The following is a 12,462-nucleotide window of genomic DNA, read 5'->3' on the forward strand; positions in this document are numbered from 1 at the left end:
AGAATGGAACGGGTTACCTCACCGGATCCGCTCTCAGGTGCTGGTGTTGTCTCTGGACGTTCGGCAATCTTTGGCTTGGTGGCTTCAGACAGCTCATCTGGTCGAGGGGCGCCCATTTTGGATCCCGGACTGGGTCCTGCTCACGACTGATGCCAGTCTCCGGGGTTGGGGGGCAGTGACCGGCTCTTTGTCGCTTCAGGGTCGTTGGTCAGCGGAAGAAGCACTTCTCCCCATCAACATCCTGGAACTGCAGGCAGTATACAGGGCCCTGCAGTCGTCCGGCCCCGCTCTTCACGGAAGGTGCAGTCCGACAACGCCACCACGGTGGCGTATATCAACCACCAAGGCGGAACTCGCAGTCAGGCAGCGATGTCGGAGGTGTCTTGTATCCTGACTTGGGCGGAGGGTCACATTCCGGCGATCTCGGCGGTCTTCATCCCCGGAGTCCTCAATTGGGAGGCGGACTTCCTCAGCCGTCACGACGTGCATCCTGGGGAATGGTCGCTTCACCCAGAGGTGTTTCAGCTACTCGTGGACAGGTGGGGACTGCCGGAGCTGGACTTGATGGCCTCCCGTCACAATCACAAGTTGCCCGTTTACGGGTCAAGGACAAGAGACGCAGGCGCAAGTCTGGTGGACGCGCTGTCGGTGAAATGGACGTTTCACCTGGCGTATCTGTTTCCTCCGCTATCCCTGCTTCCTCGGGTTCTGCGGAAATTCAAGCAGGACGGCGGCATGCTCGTGCTGGTAGCTCCGGCGTGGCCCAGACGTCCTTGGTACTCCGATCTCAGGAGCCTCTCCATCGACGCTCCGTACCTTCTTCCTCAGCGTCGGGACCTGTTGTCTCAGGGGCCCTGCCTTTACCCGGATCTGGGTCGGCTGTCTTTGACGGCGTGGCTCTTGAGACAGCCGTCTTGAGGTCTCGGGGCTTCTCCAGTTCGGTTATTGGTACCATGCTCAGGGCACGCAAGCCTGCTTCAGCACGGATTTATCACAGAGTGTGGCACACTTACAGTGGTGTGAGTCCAGACATTATGATCCTCAGGTGTTCAGAGTTTCCAGGATCTTGGAATTTCTTCAGTCAGGATTGGATCTCGGCTTACGCCTTGCATCTCTGAAGGTTCATGTGTCCGCCTTGTCCGTGTGGTTTCAACGGCGGATTGCAATACTACCAGACGTTCACACCTTTTTCCAGGGTGTTCTCAGGATCCAGCCTCCCTTTGTGCCTCCTGTGGCTCCTTGGGACTTGGCGGTGGTGCTACGGGTCCTGCAGGGTCCTCCGTTTGAGCCTCTTGAGGCGGTGGAGCTCAAGTGGCTGACATTTAAGACGGTTTTTCTCCTGGCAATTGCTTCGGCCAGGAGGGTGTCTGAATTGGGGGCGCTTTCCTGTCGCCCTCCTTTCCTGATTTTTCACCAGGACAGAGCGGTGCTCCGCACTCGTCCTGAGTTTTTGCCCAAAGTGGTCTCGAAGTTCCACATTAATCAGGAACTTGTTGTGCCAGCTTTTCAGTCCCCTGATCTTTCAGCTGGTGAGACTTCCTTAGATGTGGTCCGGGCGCTTAGAATTTATGTAGACCGGACGGCTTCGGTTAGGAAGTCTGATTCCTTGTTTATCCTCTTTGTTGGCAGGCCAACCCCTCTTGTGAAAACCAAACAAACGTTAGCCCGTTGGCTTCGTTCCGTTATTTGTGAGGCTTATGCACAAGAGGGTTTACCTGTGCCAGCCTCTGTTAAGGCTCATTCCACTCGTTCTGTGGGTCCCTCTTGGGCTGCTAGAAGTGGCGCTTCTGCTGTTCAGCTGTGTAAGGCGGCCACTTGGTCTTCTATTCAAACGTTTTTGAGGTTCTATGCGTTTGACACCTTCGCCTCTCAGGATGCTTCCTTTGGGCACCGGGTGCTCCTTTCAGCACAGGAGCGTCCCCGCCCTTAGTTGAACTGCTTTGGGACATCCCCAAGGTCAACCCTGTGGACCCCCTATGGACCCTGAAGTAGAAAACAGGAGATATGGTAAGAACTTACCTTTGTTATCTCTATTTCTACGAAGTCCATAGGGTCCACAGGGCGCCCGCCCTGACGCACCTGGCTTCAAATGGGCTGTGTGGCTGGTCACCGGTTTTCCGTCTCCTATTGCTGTGAGTATGGTTTCTTGTGTGTTCCAGTCTTCCTTCTCTCTGTTCCATATTCTCCTCCGGCCTAGGCTGCTTACCAACTGAGGTGCCTGTGGCTCGGGGGCGGGGTATAGAGGAGGACCCAAGTGCATCCTGGGAGCTAAAAGCTTAACTGTGTGGTGCCCATGGATCCTGTTCCAGCTATAACCCCAAGGTCAACCCTGTGGACCCTATGGACTTCGTAGAAACAGAGATAACAAAGGTAAGTTCTTACCATATCTCCTGTTTTTTAGGGGCAAGGTCCATTATAATCTTAATGATGGACTTTGATAAAGGCCTTGTTCTTTCATCAAATACAATTCTTTTTGCTGCTGATTCACTGCTAAAGAAAAATTTGCTCCATACACTGCCAAGCTCTCTATTTACAGTGATATTTAAGTGTGACACATAATGGGCATGCATTTCCGTCCAGACACCATGTAGTTGTAACATGGCCAAAGAAATAGTTTCGTTTTTTTCTTTTTAATCATGAAATTGTCTATTGCATTTTTAATAAGCGTTTTGAGAAACACAATGTTTAGTATGGACATTGTGGTGGTCTGTCCATGGTGCATCTTAAAACATTCTTACCTACTTAAGAATATCTTAATTGAATCAGTGGTCCCACTCCTGCAGCATGATGCTGTACATTGTCGTCATGATCCCACTCCTGAGTATGTGAACAGGATCCAAGATGGTTGTCTAGTCTCCATGGAGACTAGACTCTGCAAATATGGGAGTCTAACCGGTCTGCGGCTACTCAGCCCGAGCACTGCAAGCTGCAATGCACTGTGTTCTGACACCTTTCTATCAGTCGGCATTAGCACTTTCTGCAATTTGTACTACAGTAGCACTTCTGTGGGATTGGACCTGACAAACTAGCCTTCGCTCCCCACGTGCATCAAGGATCCATTGGGCGCCCTGACCCTGTGACCAGTTTACTGGTGGTTCTTCCTTTAGACCACTTTTGGTAGGTACTAATCACTGTATACTGGGAATACTCCACAAGACCTGCCGTTTTGGCTATGCTCTGGCCCAGTCGTCCTTGTCAGTCTCTCAGATTCTTACATTTACCCATTTTTTTGCTATCAACTTCAAGAATGAAGTGTTCACTTACTGCCTAACACCTTGAAAGGTCGCATTGTAATGAGACAAGTGAAGTGAATAACATACATTGTCTGTTTTTATTGTCGTCAGATGTATTACTAAACTTTCTGTGGATAAGAAATGATATTCCTGAAGGTGCAGCATAAGAATCCTCTTTCAGAATGTGATCAGCCTTAGTCCATAACCTCTTTATAATCTGATTTAATACAAATTAAACTTCCCCAAAGACTTTGAATTACTAATCCTATATTCCGTACACTCTGCTTTTTAAATTGTAGTATTTAAGGATCACAAATGTAAATTATCCCTGGCTCAATTCCAATCATGGTCCTAACTGTGTGGAGCTTATATATTCTCCCTGTGCTTGTGTGGGTTTCCTCTGGAACTCTGGCTGCTTCCCACTCTATAAAAATATAGAGGTAGGTTAATTGGCTCCCAACAAAAAATTAACCCTAGTTTGTACTTGTGGTAGAGACTATAGATTGTCAGCTTCACTGGAACAAGGACTGATGTGAATGGTCAGATATTCTCTGTAAAGTGCTGCAGAATATATTAGAATTTAACTGGGACAGCAATCTGGGCCCATAAACTGTTAGTCTAGTAGTGTGTGATCCTTAATAGTACTTTGGGTCTAGGGAGTACTAGTGTTGTGGATGGAGGCTACACATTCAACAGAATGTGTGTGCTTTATAACTGGTAAAAAATAATCCCTGGAAAATTATACAACCTAGTTAGTCCACCGCTGCAGTACTCCTGAATTGGTTGAGGCATATACCAGCAAGTGCAGTCAACACAAACTACCAAAACACTAAATGTATAATTGTCAGGTACTTCTTGGCCCTAACACAATACACAATAGGCTTCATATGGATTCCATAGTCTCTAATAGTTCTACTAGAAATTAGTACAGAGACCACGGTAATCTGCAAATGTATCATTCCTCACATGTAGGGAGACAGAACCAAAAAAGACCAATATTGGTGTAATCATTCTTCAGTAATCTGAACACTCTAGTGAAAACCACACTCCTTTCTGAAAATATGTGCAAATCCTTCACCAGTCCCTTTTGCTATTTGCATTTATAGAACAATTTTTTACTGTTAGGACAGATGTTCCCAAACCTGGTCCTCAAGGCCCCCCAAACAAATCATTTTTAAGAGCTCTCCATGGTTGAGGACAGGTGAATTAATTAGTACTGTAGTCAATTTGATTTAACCACCTGTGCTCAACCATGGATATCTCTAAAACTTTAGAAAACTTTAGTAGTTAGGGTACCCAGAGGACAGTGTTGCGGAACCTCTGTCAGGAATGTTAAATTAATTACTTTATTTTGGAATAACCTTCCACATGTTCCCACAGTACACATTTTGCTTTCTTTACTTTTATATTATGGAAAATCAATGATAAAATCTGCTAGTCACAATAAATACGGTATGAAAATATAAAACAAATCTTTTTGATTATTCGTCCCAGGCAATATAGGGGTGTCACAAGATCATTAGGCTCCCAGGTTCCTTTGTTTTACTATCATGTCACAGTCGGTCCAGAATAACACCACAGTTTCCTTTTTATGATCACGCATTTCAACTTGTAATAAGACTTTTATCCAGGTTTTGTTTGTGCTCAGTATGAACCAGTACTTAATATGTAAGACATTGGCTAAACCAGTCCAACATCAAAATATGAATCTATATTTAAATGGAACATTACATCAACATGACTATTTATACATAAAAATGGACTGTTATGATCAACAAGTAGAAGATAAGCAGCTATGAAGCAAAGACTTATGTTGCTTACATTGCTTTCTTTGACTCCATAGAGGGCACAGGGACAATGCTGGATAGAGCCTGGAGAATAGTCTGGTTAAAGGAAAATACTCACAAGCCCAGGCTCCCTCTTCTCTATACCCCACCACTGCCATCATTTTAGATTTCAAGTCCACGGCAGGAGCGAGGAGGATGAGGTGGTCTGGCACACACAGAACATACAGACCGTGGAGAGTATAGCTGGATAGGTCACCAAGAAAATGCACCCCGGCAGTCAGGTGCGTCATGGTGGGAGCCCTGTGCCCCCATGGAGTCGAAAAAAGACTTAACAGGTAAGCAACATAAGTCTAATTTTCTTGTTCATCCACTAGGGCACAGGGACAATGCTGGATGTCCCAAAGTGTCGTCCTCGGCTGAGCACAACGCATGAAGATGCAAATGTGTCAAAGGCATAAAATCGAATTAAGATATGAGCAGACAGCCACGTGGCCGCCTTACATAGCTGTTCTGCAGAAGCCCCACAGTGCGCTGCCCAAGAAGTCCCCAGTGATCGGGCAGTCGCAGGGACAGGAAGGTTCGCAAAGGTGTAAGCCTGGCGGATAGTGAAACAAAGCCAGCGGGCCAAGGAACAGAAAATCCGACTTGCAAATTTCTCTGGTCCTGTTCACGCACAGCCAGAGAGCCAGCACAATATACAAGGAGGCTTCCGGCTGAGAAGAATCCATAACGTGGGAGAGGGGGAACCACAATTTCCTGGTTGATGTGGAAGTGCGACGCCACCTTGGTTATCTGAATGGAAAACCAGAAACTAGCGACACAAGATGATGCTCAAATCCGACACTATGACAAAAACACAACTTTTCCACGTAAGCCAATGTAGCTCAACCATCTGTAACTGTTCAAAGGGAGACTGGAGAGCCCAGATTGACAGGTCCAAGAGAGCCACAGGTAACACATAGCGGTTGAATGTGGAGAACTCCCTGGAAGAGGGTCAGCATATTAGGCAACAGCACTATCTGCCTCTGGAAAAGAACTGAAAGATCGGAAACCTGGACCTTCAAGGAATAGAGCTGGAGGTCCAAATCCAGACCTGTCTGTAAAAAGGAAAGCACACTGGAGAGGCAAAAAGCACCCTAGTTGCATACCAAGCAAAGTTGGTACGCCAAACTTGGTGATTTAGATTCTTGCTGAAGAAAGGGGTTGAGCGCGGTAGCTCCTATCTACTAATTGCAGAGGTTCCCAAATTGGGTCCTCAAGGCTCCCCAACAGTTCAGGTTTTAGAGAGATCCAGTTTTGCAATGTACCGGACTATGTTTATAGCTGCTGAAGAAGGCTTCCTAGCATTCAGCATAGTCTGAATGACCCTTCTGGAGAACCCCTTCGCTCTTAAAACGGATGTCTCAAGAACCACCCCGTCAAAGCATGATGGTCTGGATGAAAGCATGGACCCTGTGACAGAAGACACAGACACAGTGGTGCATCTGTGGCGAGACCCAGCTTGTCTGCGTACCACACCCAATGTTTCCAATCAGGAAATGGAGCGTCTGCACCTTGAGGTTCTTGAGACTTGTTCCACCATCTCAGAGTGACCAACTGAAGAGGCCGGGAGTGGAACTGACTGTACTCCACCATATTGAAGGTGGAGACTAGAGCCCCCAGGATCTGCATACAAGAGTGTATGGAACTCGACGGTGGCTTAGAAAGGTGCGGGTTTTGGATTGTAGGCCCAAGATCTTGTCCGCTGGGTGGAAGACTCGTTGAGTTCTGGAATCCAACAATGCTCCCACGTGGAGCATCTCCTGAGAAGGAGTTAACTTAGATTTCCATCAATTGATTAGAACTCATCCAGTCACATGGGTGGATAGTCAGGTGGATGTGATCCCTGAGAACTGTCAGGGACTGGGCCAGGAGAAGCAGGTCGTACAGGTAAGGTAAGATCCGGGTGCCCTTGTGGGGTAGATGTGCTGCCATGACCTTCATAAACATGAGGGGCCGTGCACATACCAAAAGGTAATGCCTGAAACTGATAATGGTTATTTCTTACCACAACCTTGAGGAAGCGTTGGTAACTGGTTCGGATGGGGATATGCTAATAGGCATCCTGGAAATCCAATGATGCCATAAAGTTCCCCAGCTCCAGAGTCAGAATGATTACGCATGGATTCCCTTTGTTTAATCTGGTTATCTGGAGTAACCTGTTCAGATGCTTTATATTGAGAATGGGCCGAAATGAGCCGTCCGGCTTCTAGATTAGAAAAGGATTGGCGCAGAAACCAAATCCTCTCGGGCTGGGGCTGATGACTTTGGAGGCCAGGAGAGAGCGAATAGACTCCATGAGAGCTGCTGCTTTTCCTGGCTGTGCAGGAAGGCCGGTGGGAAAAAACCCAGGGCGGTGGATGCTGTTAAAATGTTAGAGCATAACCCTGAGACACAACGCCTCTGCCCCAGGTGTCTGTCGTGGTCTACAGCCACACTGTCAAAAACAGTAGAAGCCAGTCTCCCACCCTGGGATCCCCCGTTTAGAGGCCTGCCCCATCATGCGGCAGGCTTGTCTGCTGGTTTAGCAGAAAGATGTCTGGTGAACCAAGACTGCTTACCTCAGGGCTTAGAGGCAGGACCCTGGCTTCTGGGAAACTGTTGATCTCTGGCTTTGCTCTACGAATGAAATGAAAGAGAACCTGCAGCCCTAGGTCTGGGCAGAGCCCCTGAAGGCAAGAAAGTAGACTTAGATGCCGACAGTGTAGCCATGATCTTGACTAATTCAGGTCCAAACAGCTTCTAGAGCCTTTGCCTTTTTGGATTCTGTGTGCAACCAGACTGTTGTTCTGGCTACAACTGCAGAAGCAGGCACCTTGGAGGTTAAAATTCCTGAATCTGTGGCTGCTTTAGACAGGTGCCTCCCTAACATGCCCCACCAGAGACACCAGGTCCCCCATATGAGTACCTCTAAAGCATCTGCGCATCGGCCGATCGCTTTAGCCACCCAAGCAGATGTGAGAAAGGGACAACCTAATAAATGGGTAATATGGGGGAGGAGTCTCCCCCTTAGCCCTATCCACTGCTGGAAGAGGGTAAAAGGTAACGATGCGCTTAGAAACTTGAAGGCATCTACTGGGTTGGGTCCATGTCTCCGCCAGCAGGTCTTCTACCTGTGCCGAAGAAGGCAATTCAGTTGCCGCCTTAAATACGCCTGAAATAGTCTGTTGCATGGGAGTAAAAGCAACTGACATAAAGGCCATACTGCTCCGGTCTTGAGAAGAGATGCTGTTAACACATTTCTTACATGTGGGCATCACTGTAGCACCCACCTCCTTGGGAGTCTTATTTCTGCACATCATTTTAGTCGCAGAAATCCCCATACACAAAGATTATAATGGAGGTAAGGGGTAGGCAAAAAGGGTCTAAAAAGTGCTATGTATATACAAGGCTGGCAACAGAAATCTCAGGGCCCCACCTTCTCACCACCACCCCCGATCCCGCACATCCCTCCCCTGTATGTGTGATATCATACTTCACATATGTTAACTCAAAAATATGCCAGCCTTTAAAGTAAAAATACACTATAGGTGCATACACACACAATGATTTTTTTGAATGAATATCGTTAACGATATTGTTTATTGTTCAAAAAAAATTTAAAATGATGAATGATTATCTTTCATGCGCGTTCACGTTTGTAGTTCAGTCAGACTGACCAACGATTTTCATTACATTTAGTAAGTGAACGATTTTAGTAAATGATTTTTGTTCATTTTTCCCTTGAAAAAATGAACGAAAATCGTTTACTAAAATCATTCATTTACAAAATCGTGTGTATGCAACTTATGACTTACCACACTGTCTCATTGTCGCGAACGATGCAGGCTGTAGTTCTTGTTTGCCGTCTCTTGCAAGGTCTTTTTGATGACAGTGCTGTCAGGTGTAGGAGAGATGGTGTCTGCAGCCAGCAATCCTAAGTTCTCAGCCCCTCATCACCTTCCTCAGCCCAGAAGCCCCCCCCCCATAACCTTCCTCTGCCACCAGCCCCCTTCATCTTCTTCTTCCCTCTTTATCTTCCTCCATCCCCTATCATCATCTTCTGGCCCCAGTCCCCCTTCAGCTTCCTCTGCCCCTTTCACCTTCATCCCTAATCAGCTTCCCCCTTCATCTTTTTCTGTCCCCAGCACCTATTATCTAACTTTGCCCCCAGCCCCTAATCCTCTATGATCCCCTAAACTCCTCATTGTCGTTGCTAGGGTTGGGTAGTCATGTCAAGTTCCTAGGACAAAGGGGTAACCTAGCTGGATCCAAGTCCACAGCGCAGCCTGCCTCACAGGCAGGAAACTCTTGCGGTGACGTGACCTATGATGTCACGCTGCCGCGTTACTCATAAAAGTTCCGGGCCGCAGCTGAGCCACCTGGAGGAGCCCAGCACTGCCTGGGCCAGGCTACAAAGAAGGGAGGCGGACAGCTCCTGGAAGTCTGAGAACCAGTGCCGTCTGGGCCATGCAGGAGCTATCATCAGAAGCGGCCCTCCTTCCTGTTTGAATTTCCGGATTACCCGCGGAAGAAGGGAAAATGGAGGAAACAGATAAGCGAACCGGAACGTCCACCGGACGGACAGAGCATCCACAAGAGACGCCTTTTCGTCTCTTGTGCGAGACCTGTACACCGGCAACTTGTTGTGCCGGGACGCCATGAGGCCGATCTCTGGAAGACCCCACCTGTCCACCAGCAGTTGAAAAACGTCCGGGTGCAGGGACCATTCCCCCGGATGAACGTCCTGGCGACTGAGAAAGTCCGCCTCCCAGTTCAGCACTCCCGGGATGAATACTGCTGATATAGCCGGGAGATTGCACTCCGCCCATACCAGGATTTGGGACACCTCTACGAGAGCCGCCCGACTTCGGGTTCCTCCCTGCCGATTTATGTAGGCCACGGTGGTAGTGTTGTCGGACTGGACCTGCACTGGGTGACCTTGGAGAACCCGATGTGCCTGCTGGAGAGCATTGAACACCGCGCGGAGCTCCAAAATGTTTATTGGAAGCTCTGCTTCTGCCTGAGTCCACCTGCCCTGGAACAAGCGTGGACCCGAGACTGCTCCCCAGCCCCGAAGACTGGCGTTCGTTGTCAACAGGACCCAATTCGCCACCCAGAACGGACGACCCTTGTTGAGATGGGTCGTCTGCAACCACCAGGCTAAGGACAGGCGAACCTCCGGAGTGAGCAAAATCGTCTGGGATTTTAGAGACTGAGGCAGACCATTCCATTTGGACAGGATCAGGTGCTGCAGAGGTCTGTAGTGAAACTGTGCATATTCCACCATGTCGAATACCGACACCATGGAGCCCAGTAACCTCATCGCCGAATGCAGAGACACCCGGCGGCTCTGCAGACAACTGCGCACCCTCAACTGCAAGGCAGAGATCTTTTACCCCGTCACAAAGATCATTTGCTGTCTGGAGTCCAATAAGGCTCCGAGGTGCAGAATCCGCTGAGACGGGATCAGGGTGGACTTCTGCCAGTTTATTAACCAGCTGTGCTGTTGCAGTACCGCAATGGTCAGGTCCAAGTGGCGTAGAAGGAGCTCTGGAGATCCTGCCACCAAGAGAAGGTCGTCCAAGTACGGTAACATGCGGACTCCCTGCAGTCGCAGGGAAGCCGCCATGACCGCCATCGCCTTGGTGAAAACACATGGTGCTGTCGCCAGGCCAAAAGGCAACGCCCGGAACTGAAAGTGGTCGCTGCGGATTGCAAACCTGAGGAACTGTTGATGGCGTAAAAGAATAGGGACATGCAGGTAAGCGTCCTGTATGTCCAACGACACCATGTAGTCCCCAGGTTCCAGCGCCAGAATGATGGACCGTAGGGTCTCCATCCGAAACTTCGGCACCCGCAAAGACTTGTTGAGAGCTTTGAGGTTGAGTATGGACGATACGACCCATTGGGTTTCTGCACGAAAAAGATTGGAAAAGAAACCCTGGCCCCTCTGGGAGAATGGAACAGGCACTATAACTCCAGCCTGGAGCATAGTGTGCAAGACCTTCCGCAGTTCCAAGGTTTTGTTCCGGTCTGATGGCAGACCAGTGGTGAAGAATCCCGGAGATTGCCAATCAACTCCGTCTGTTCAGCCGAACAGTCGGAATCAAAGGACGCCTCCAAAGTGTCAGCCCAGCGCTCCATAGCTCTGGCAACCCAGCAAATGGCCATAGCGCCCCCCCCCCCGCAAGGGAATAAATGGACTTTAGGCAGATCTCCACCTTGCGGTCTGTAGCATCCTTAAGGGAAGACATGGATGGCATAGGTAATGTGGCACTATTAACCCACGCAGGCTCCTGAGAGACCGGGGGAGGGGAAATAAGGATACTGTGGGGTACCATCAATTGCCTCGGGAAATCCTGTATGGGTGACTACACCACTGATTGCTGGGACAATCCCATCTGTGAGAACGCGGGCTGCGGAGCTAACTGGCCCACCAAGGTTGAAAGCGCCTTAGCAAAACAAGTCCAGGGCGGCTCCTGTACTGGTGCTGTGACCGTAATTGGCCGCTCCAATAAAAAACACTGCCGGCATAGCCACTCCGCGCTACTATCCCCCTCCGCTATAGGTATTTTACACGTAATACACTGAAACAGGAGAGGAAAGTCACTCTCAGACATGATGGTGGAAAGTATGTGACCCCTCTCACAATACTCGTTAGTATAGCGAGAGACCACCCTGCAGCACCGCACCGAAAGGGCTTTAGCAGAAAGAACAGGGACAGTGATAAGGCTGACAGTAAGAAATCAAAAGTACAGGCAGCAGCGCTAGCACAGTCACATACAATGCACAGAAAAATAAATCCTGCACTATCAGCGCTGATACTCAACTACACAGACACAGAGTCTGGTAGGACACAGCGCTGCATACACAGACCTGACCAAGCGGAGGAGAGATGCGGGAGGACCCAGACCATGATGCCTCCGATCTTAGGCTTCCAGCAGCGTTCACCATGCGTTCTGAAGATGGCCACCGAGGAGCATAGAGGAGGCTGGCCTGGGGGAGGAGCGCTGCCACAGGGCCAGTCGGCGTGTGCAGAGAGGGCTGTGTGCAGCGAGGGAGGCGCGCTCCCCAGGCATGCATTTAACCCCTGGGACGCCGCAGCGCTACCGCTCTGCCGCGGTCCCAGGGGGGTAGTGGTAGCGCAGGTTAATACCTGGCTCCACGCTGCAGCCAGTCCCCAGGGTGCCCCCTGCCTAGGGACTTTTGGACCATGTTCAGCAGGGTCCCACCGCGGGACCCCTGCTTACCTTTGTCCCCCTTAGATGCGGCCATGGTCCAAAACATCTGGGGTCACCGCTAGCAGTGACCCCAGATGCTTACCAGCATCCCCGGATCGGTACCGGCGTTCGTGTAGGGAAGACAGCATGGACGTCAGTACTGACTGTCCATGCTGTACTTCCAGATGTGCAGCCACAGCT

The sequence above is a fragment of the Taudactylus pleione genome, unplaced genomic scaffold (assembly GCF_031769625.1).
Source record: "Taudactylus pleione unplaced genomic scaffold, aTauple2 ptg000041l, whole genome shotgun sequence".
Lineage (NCBI taxonomy): Eukaryota > Metazoa > Chordata > Amphibia > Anura > Myobatrachidae > Taudactylus > Taudactylus pleione.